Source organism: Macaca mulatta, chromosome X (genome assembly GCF_049350105.2).
Source record: "Macaca mulatta isolate MMU2019108-1 chromosome X, T2T-MMU8v2.0, whole genome shotgun sequence".
NCBI classification, from domain to species: Eukaryota; Metazoa; Chordata; class Mammalia; order Primates; family Cercopithecidae; genus Macaca; species Macaca mulatta.
The window spans coordinates 54,533,608-54,542,151 of NC_133426.1; positions in this window are offsets into that span (position 1 = coordinate 54,533,608).

Here is an 8,544-nt window from a genome sequence, read left to right on the forward strand (position 1 = left end):
TAAAAAAATAAAATGGGTTCCTTGTATACAGCATATAGTTGGGCCTTATTTTCTGATCCGTGCTTAATATCTCTTTTATTGATATATTTAGACTGTTGATGTTTAAAGTAATTATTGATATATTTGTATTAATATCTACACTTTTTAAAACTATTTTCTATTTGTTGCTTTTGCTCTTTGTTCCTATTGTTGTCTTCTACTCTTTTTCTGCCTTTTGCACTACTAATTGAGTATTTGATGATTCTATTTTCTCAACTTTCTTAGTATATCAGCTATACCATTTTGTTTCTTGCTTTTTCAAGTGGTTGCCTTAGACTTTGCAATATGCATTTAAAACTAATCCAGGTCCATTTTCAGATAACATTATACCACTTCACAGGTAGTGCAAATACCTTCTAATGAAATAAAATAAAAATGCTATTCCTCCCTCCCATTCTTTGTGTCAGTACTGTCATTCATTTCACTTATACATATGCATGCCCACACACACATACACCCACCCCCACACACAAGCATACATAATCAAATAAAGATGCTCCTTGACTTATGATGGGGTCATGTTTTGAGTGTATTGAATGTATATCACTTTCATGTTATCATAAAATTGAAAATCATAAATGAGACCATCTAAGTTGGGGACCATCTGTACATTGTTACAATTATTATTTGAACAAACTGTTTTATTAGTTAAATCAATTAAGAATAAAAAAGTTTTTATTTTAGCTTTACTTATTCCCTCTCCAGTTCTCCTCCTTTTTTAAAATGCTGATCTCAGTTTCTGACCTAGATCATTTTTTTTTTTTTGTCTCCGAAGAATATCTCTTAAGATTTCTTGCAAGGCAGGTCTACTGGCAACAAATGTTTTTCATATCTTTTTGTCTGAGAAGTTCTTTACGTTTGAAGGATAATTTCACAGGGTAAAGAATTCTAGGTGTTTGTTTTATCCTCTCAACACTTTAAACATTTCACTCTACTCTCTTCTTGCTTGCATGGCTTCTGAGAGGTCAGATATAACTCTTAACTTTTCTACAAGTAATATTTTTTTTCTGGCATTTTCTTTATTTTTGATTTTCTCCGGTTTGAATATGATATACCTGAGTGTAGTTTTTTATCCTGCTTGGTGTTCTCTGAGCTTCCCGGACCTGTGGTTTGGTGTCTCATATTAATTTTGGGGAAATTTTCCATCATTATGGTTTCAAATATTTATTGAGTCACTTTCTCTCTTGTCCTTCTGGCATACTTATTAATGTGTATGTTACACTTTTTGTAGTTGTCTCACAGTTCCTGGATATTCTGTTCTTTTTAAAGTCTTTTTTCTCTTTGCTTTTTCATTTTGGAAGTTTCCATTTATATATCCTAAAGCTCAGAATTTTTTTCCTCAGCCATGTCCAGTCTACTAATGAGCCCATCAAAGACATTTTTTATTTCTGCTATAGTTTTTTTTTATTTTTAGCTTTTTAAAATTCTTTTTTAGAATTTCCTTTTCTGTACTTGCATTGCTCATCTATTCCTGCATGCTTTGTACTATACCCATTAGAGCCCTTAGCATCGGTAATAGGGTTCTTCAGAGAAGCAACCAATAGGAGATACACACACACACACACGTGCACACGCGTGCTTTATTATAAGAAAGTGGCTCATGTGATTATGGAGGCTAGTCCAGTCGAGTTTCTGGAGGTAAAACTCACAAAAGTATAGAATCCTCTCTGTACTTGGGCCCCTCTCAGGTTTTTTACTTCAAACTTGTCTATGTTGAACTTTAGCAATTAGTCAGTTAAAATTCAGGTTTTTCTACCCCTGTATTGGTTCCCGTGGAGGTTTCAGCTCATGGTTTTCTGCTTTGGTAAGTTGTGGTTCTTCGTCCTTGCCTGTCTGTCACTCCAATTTTTGGGAAAATGATTTGCTGTCTAACTTAACTTCTCTGAAAGATCTAAGATGAGTTGGTGATTTTTCCATTTGTTCAGCTGTTTACTTTTTGTTAGGATGGAGTGACAACTTCCATGCTAGGCTGGCTCTTTTATTATTGTTATTATTCTTTCATCAATCCTGCATTTCCAAACATCTTATTGCTTTGAGACATGTTCTTGTTGACCAAATCATATTCATCCAATCCCCCCCAAATCAATATATTTTTGCTTCTGCCAGTGAAACATAATGTATGAAACATTCTCAAAATGCTTGATTACACAGAATCTCTTACAAGTACTGTTCTGAATCTGACAGTTTCTTCTTATTTTAATATATTTCCATCCTTAGCAATGCTACCCAAGAAATCTGATTTTTACTAAACTTATTTAAGTGGCTTCATTATCTCCAAATCAGTGGTTAGAGGAAGAGCCTGTGTGGCCTTCAGGTACGGATAACTCTGTGCCCCAAAAAAGGATACTCAAACTTTACCATGATGACGAATGAGCAGAGTGAATTGATACCTAGGAGACTCTGGGGATAGAGCTAGAAGGAGCCTGATACTAGTGGGAAATTCGGTTCCTTCGAGATCATGTGTTTTATCTTAAAAATTTATTTAAGTTTTGTATTCTCCTTCATGCTATATCAGTGTTATTATCATGTAAACATAATATTTTTAATGCCTCTTAATGCATAATCCTGTGATCTATCCCAAGCATGTGTACCAGAAGGTACAAACACTTTATATTAGTAAGAATATAACTATGACTACATTTGACAAAGACTCAAAACAATAGAAACTTAAACAAGACAGAAATCGAATTCTCTGTCATGTAGAAGTTCCAAGCTGATATGGCAGGTTGGCTCTGTGAAGTCTATCTGGGGCTCAGGTTTCCTCTGTCTTGTTACTCTACAATCCTTAGGCAATTGACTACATGCAAATGGTCCATAAGATTAGGGATCAGTGCAGAGGCTATTGTATTGATACAAATGATGTTAGCTTGGATTAGCCCAGTGAAGGTAAAGATGGAGAAACCTGAATAGATTCAACAGATGTTTAAGAGAAAAATAGACATAACTTACTGGTGATTGGTTATGAGGGGTGATGAGGTGAGAGACAGAAAGTTACCAAGGATGTGTTCTACCTGGTAAGAGTAGATGGTGATGATTGTCATAGAGACAGGGAAAGCTGGAAGAGGAACAGAGTTAAGGAAAAAGATCATGAGTTTGATTTTGAATATGTTGAGATAATACTGATTAGTCATTAAGAACATGGGTTCTGTAAAGACAAAAAGCATATGATTATTTCAAAAGATGCAGAAAAGGCTTTTGATAAAATTCAACATCCATTCATGGTAAAAACTCTCAATAAACTGGGTATTAAAGGAACATACCTCAAAAGAATAAGAGCCATATATGACAAACTCACAGCCAATATCATATTGAATAGGCAAAAGCTGGAAGCATTCCCCTTGAAAACTGGCACAAGACAAAGATGCCCTCTCTCGCCACTCCTATTCAACATAGTATTGGAAGTTCTGGTGAGGGCAGTTGGGCAAGAGAAAGAAATAAAGGGTATGCAAATAGGAAGAGAGACAGTCAAACTATCCCTGTTTGCAGATGTTTATGGCTTTTATTTTCTAATCCCAATTCCAGAAAACCCCATCATCTCAGCTCAAATACTTCTTAAGCTGATAAGCAACTTCGGCAAAATCTCAGGATACAAAATCAATGTGCAAAAATCGCTGGCATTCCTATACATCAACAACAGTCAAGCAGAGAGCCAAATCATGGATGAACTCCCATTAACAATTGCCACAAAAAAAAAAATACTGAGGAATACACCTAACAAGGGAAGTGAAGGACCTCTTCAAGGAGAACTATGAACCACTGCTCAAAGAAATCAGAGATGACACAAACAAATGGAAAAACATCCCATGCTCATGGATAGGAAGAATCAATATCCTGAGGATGTCCATATTGCCCAAAGCAATTTACATATTCAATGCTATTTGCATTAAACTACCATTGACATTCTTCACAGAACTAGAAAAAACTATTTTAAAATTAATACAGAACCAAAAAGATCCTGAATAGCCAAGGCAATCTTAAGCAAAAAGAGCAAAGCTGGAGGCATCATGCTGCCCAACTTCAAAGTAGACTGCAGGGTTACAGTAACCAAAACAGCATGGTACTGGTACAATAACAGGTATGTTGACCAATGTAACAGAATAGAGAACCCAGAAATAAGACAGCACACCTACAACTATCATATCTTTGACAAACCTGAAAAAAACAAGCAATGAGGAAAGGATTCTCTATTTCATAAATGGTGCTGGGATAACTGGCTAGCCATATGCAGAAAATTGAAACTGAATCCCTTCCTTATACCGTATACAAAAGTTAACTCAAGATGGATTAAAGACTTAAATGTAAAACCCAAAACTATAAAAATCCTAGAAGAAAACCTAAGCAATACCATTCAGGACATAGGCACGGGCAAAGATTTTATGACAAAAACATCAAAAGCAATCACAACAAAAGCAAAAGTTGATAATTGGGATCTAATTAAACCAAAGTGCTTCTGCACAGTGAAAGAAACTATCAACAGAGTAAATAAACAGACAACCTGCAGAATGGGAGAAAATTTTTGCGAACTATGCATCTGATAAAGGTCTAATATCCAGCATCTATAAGGAACTTAAACAAATATACAAGAAAAAACAACCCCATTAAAAAGTGGGCAAAGGACATGAAAAGACACATCTCAAAAGAAGGCATACATGTGGCTAACAATCATATAAAAAAGCTCAACATCACTGATCATTAGAAAAATTCAAATCAAAAACCACAATGAGATGCCATCTCACACCAGTCAGAATGGCTATTAAAAAGTTAAAAAATAACGTGCTGGTGAGGTTGTGGAGAAAACGGAATGCCTTTACACTGTTAGGAGTGTAAACTAGTTTAATTATTGTGGAAGACAGTGTGGTGATTCCTCAAAGACCTAGAGACAGAAATACCATTTGACCCAGGAGTCATATTACTGGGTATATGCCCAAAGGACTATAAATCATTCTATTATAAAGACACACACACATGTATGTTCATTGTAGTACTATTTGCAATAGCTAAGACATGGAATCAACCTAAATGTCCATCAATAATAGACTGAATACAGAAAATATAGTACATATACACCATGGGATACTATGTAGCCCATAAAAGGAGTGAGATCATGTTTTTGCAGGGACATGGATGGAGCTGGAGACCATTAGCAAACTAACATAGGAAGAGAAAACCAAATATGGCATGTTCCCACTTATAAGTGGGAGTTAAATGATGAGAACACATGAACACATAGAAGGGAGCAATGCACACTGGGGCCTACCAGAGGGTGGAGGGTGGGAGGAGGGAGAGGATCTGGAAAAATAACTAGTGGATGCTAGGCCTAAAACCTAGGTGATGAAATAATCTGTATAACAAACCCCCAATGACACAGTTTGCCTTTGTAACAAACCTGCACATCCTGCACATGTACCCCTCAACTTAAAATAAAAGTTAAACAAAACAAAACAAAACATGGGTTCTTGAGTCAGATTGGCTTGGATTGAATCTTGGTTCCACAAATTACTACATGCATAATCTAGAGGTGAGTTGTTAACCCTCTCTGTGCCTGAGCTTTATCTGCAAAATGCAGCTAATACTGCTTTATGTGATTTCCCTGAGGATTAAATAACTTAGTATATGTAAAGTGCTTAGAGTAGCACTAGGGACAGAGTAAATTTTTAATAATGAGTAGCTATGATGTCAAATCTGAAATACGTTTGAGAATTTAGTAGAGTTATCAAGTAGGCAGTTGGATATATGGGAATTCAGAGTGGCCACCAGGGTTGGGCAGAGTTAAAAGAGTTATAAGTGGGCAGAGTTAAAAGAGTTAACATAGCAGGTCTGACAACAATCCTTTGAAAGGCCGTATTGCAAGGTTGGCCCTTGGCTGACATCTGAAAACTTGGATTTCAGCAGTCTTTTCACCATTCCTAGGACTGATAAGAGTGGCTCACTGTGCCTAAATTGTTTGTATAAACAGTGTGGTTTTATGCTGAATACTTGTTTTCCTCATGGGAGTCTGGAATTTTGGTACATGCTAAGCAGAGGATATCTACATGACCCATCTTCAATAAAAACCCTGGTCACTGAGTCTCTAAGGAGCATCCTTGGCAGACAAGATTTCACATGTATTGTCACATTTTGTTGCTGGAGGAAATAAGCGTGTCCTGTATGGCACCACTGGGAAAGGAATCTTAGAAGCTTGTACCTGATTTCCTCCAGAGAGCACTCTGTATGTCTTTTCCCTGTGCTGATTTTGTTTGTATCCTTTCACTGTAACAAATTTTAGCCACAAGTATGACTATATGCTGAGTCCTGTGATTCCTCCCAGTGAGTCAAACTTAAGATTTTAAATTTTGTCGTCGGATCTTGTTACACTATAATATGTATAAGTCTAGAAAATGTTAGCAATACATTTTTATGGAGCCTTTGATTAATATTTAGTCCCATTACAAACTTAATTAAACTCCTTAGCCCCATTTTACCAATGAAGAAATTGAGGATCAGAGAGGTTAGGTTCCTTGCTCAAGGTCCCAAGGTTCTAGGTCTGCCTGATTCCTCAGCCCCACACTCTTTCCATTAAACCACATTCTTTCATAATAATGTTGTATATTTTATTTCACAGGCTCCACCTTCTTTTCTTGTGGCTCTACTTGCCCCTATTTTCTTAAAATCTGCAAAATAATGTTTAGACTGTCATTAGGAGACAAGTTCCACGGAAAGATTACTTGAAGTCTCTTGATATTTTTCTCCCCACGGGGGAACTCTGCAGGTGAATCTCTGCCCAGTTGAGAGAGGTACATGGCTTGGAGGCAGGCCTTTCACTTCCTCTTTCCTAGTAAACATCAGTTTCTGGGGAGCTACTGTCTCTTAGAAATAGATCCCACTTAAAGGGCCAGAACAGTAGGGGTAGCCCCAGCTTAAAAACCCTTCAGGCTATGAAAGATCCTATCTTCCTTGAAGCTGTGATTTTCCAAGCTGCCTGTCCTTATAGCATCGTAAAGAGCCAGACGACAGGAACCCAGTCCTGTTGGTGTCAGTACAGATCCTCTGAGATCTGATTCCGTGCTCTGACTTAGTACTTCACAAGGATGTTCTGCCTTGCTGAGCGCTGGATTGTCCTACTGTGAATCATGTTGGGACAGGGTGGCTGTGTAAACAGAAATGACATCTACAGCTCAGCATCTGTAAAACGAGTGAAATGTTGCCGTGATAAGTGGTAAGAGACTGGCTTTGTAGTGGGACAGAACTGAGTGTATATTCCAAGCTCTACCTCCTACTAGATCAATAACCAAACCACCATCAGCTGTGTCTACATCTGTACAAGGTCAAAACCTACCTCTCAGGATCTTTGTGGGATGACATATGTAAAGAGTCCAGCACCAGTTAGAGATTTGATCAAGGCTATGATTGAAATCATCTGTCCACGTGTTTCCCCCTCAATATTATGAACTAGCTGCTCAAGGGCAGGGACTCTGCATCATCTGTGTCGCCCATACATCCTGAATACCACCCAGAACATAACAGATGTCAGTAAATGCTTGTGAAGCAAAGCTAAACCAGGCCTGTCTCTTTTTAAAATTTTTGTGGGTACACAGTAGGTGTATATATTTATGGGTTACATGATAAATTTTGATAGAGTCATGCAATGCATAATAATCACATCAGGGTAAATAGGGTATCCATCTACTCAAGCATTTATTATCCTTTGTGTTACAAACAATTCAATTTCATTCTTTTAGTTATTTTAAAATGTACACTTAAATTATTTTTTATTATAGTCACCCTGTTGTGTTATCAAACACCAGATCTTATTCATTCTTTCTATTTTGTACCCATTAACCATCCCCACTTTTCCACCACCCCCAACTACCCCCTCCCAGCCTCTAGTAATTATCCTTCTAGTCTCTATCTCCATGAGTTCAATTACTTTAATTTTTAACTCTCACAATTAAGTAAGAACACGTGAAGTTGGGCCTGTCTCTTCATCTGAAAAGTGAGGGGTTTCAACTTGCGGGTTCTTTGTAACTCTGACATTCTGTGTTTCTATGGAAACTGATGATGTGTCTATGTTGATATCAACCTCCTTTACACAGAAGTTAAATTGGCTACACTGTGACAATTTTCATGATTTTTTAAATAGTGTGTCTTTGAGCTGCATATGACTAAGGCTGGGGGAGATACGGTTTCTTACTCTCCACCAGATTGGATGACACAGAAACAGAAGTTTCACACACGATAGCCTTGGTACCATAGTAATATGATTATCCATAAAAAACAGCATTCACTCTTTTATGAAAACACAGCATGCACAAAAAATGTTTATACTCTTTGCAAAATATTATGTAATATTTGTTGAATCCTATCACAATGAGTCTTTTACCTCAGATAATTTGAAAACCATTGACTTATAAGAGCTCAGCACTACAGATAGTAAGAAGTGTCTCTCCCTGTCAAGCCATGAACTTTAGCAGATTAGTGGCGATAAAAATTCACACATTTATGTGTAGTCGAGGTGAAACCTGATGG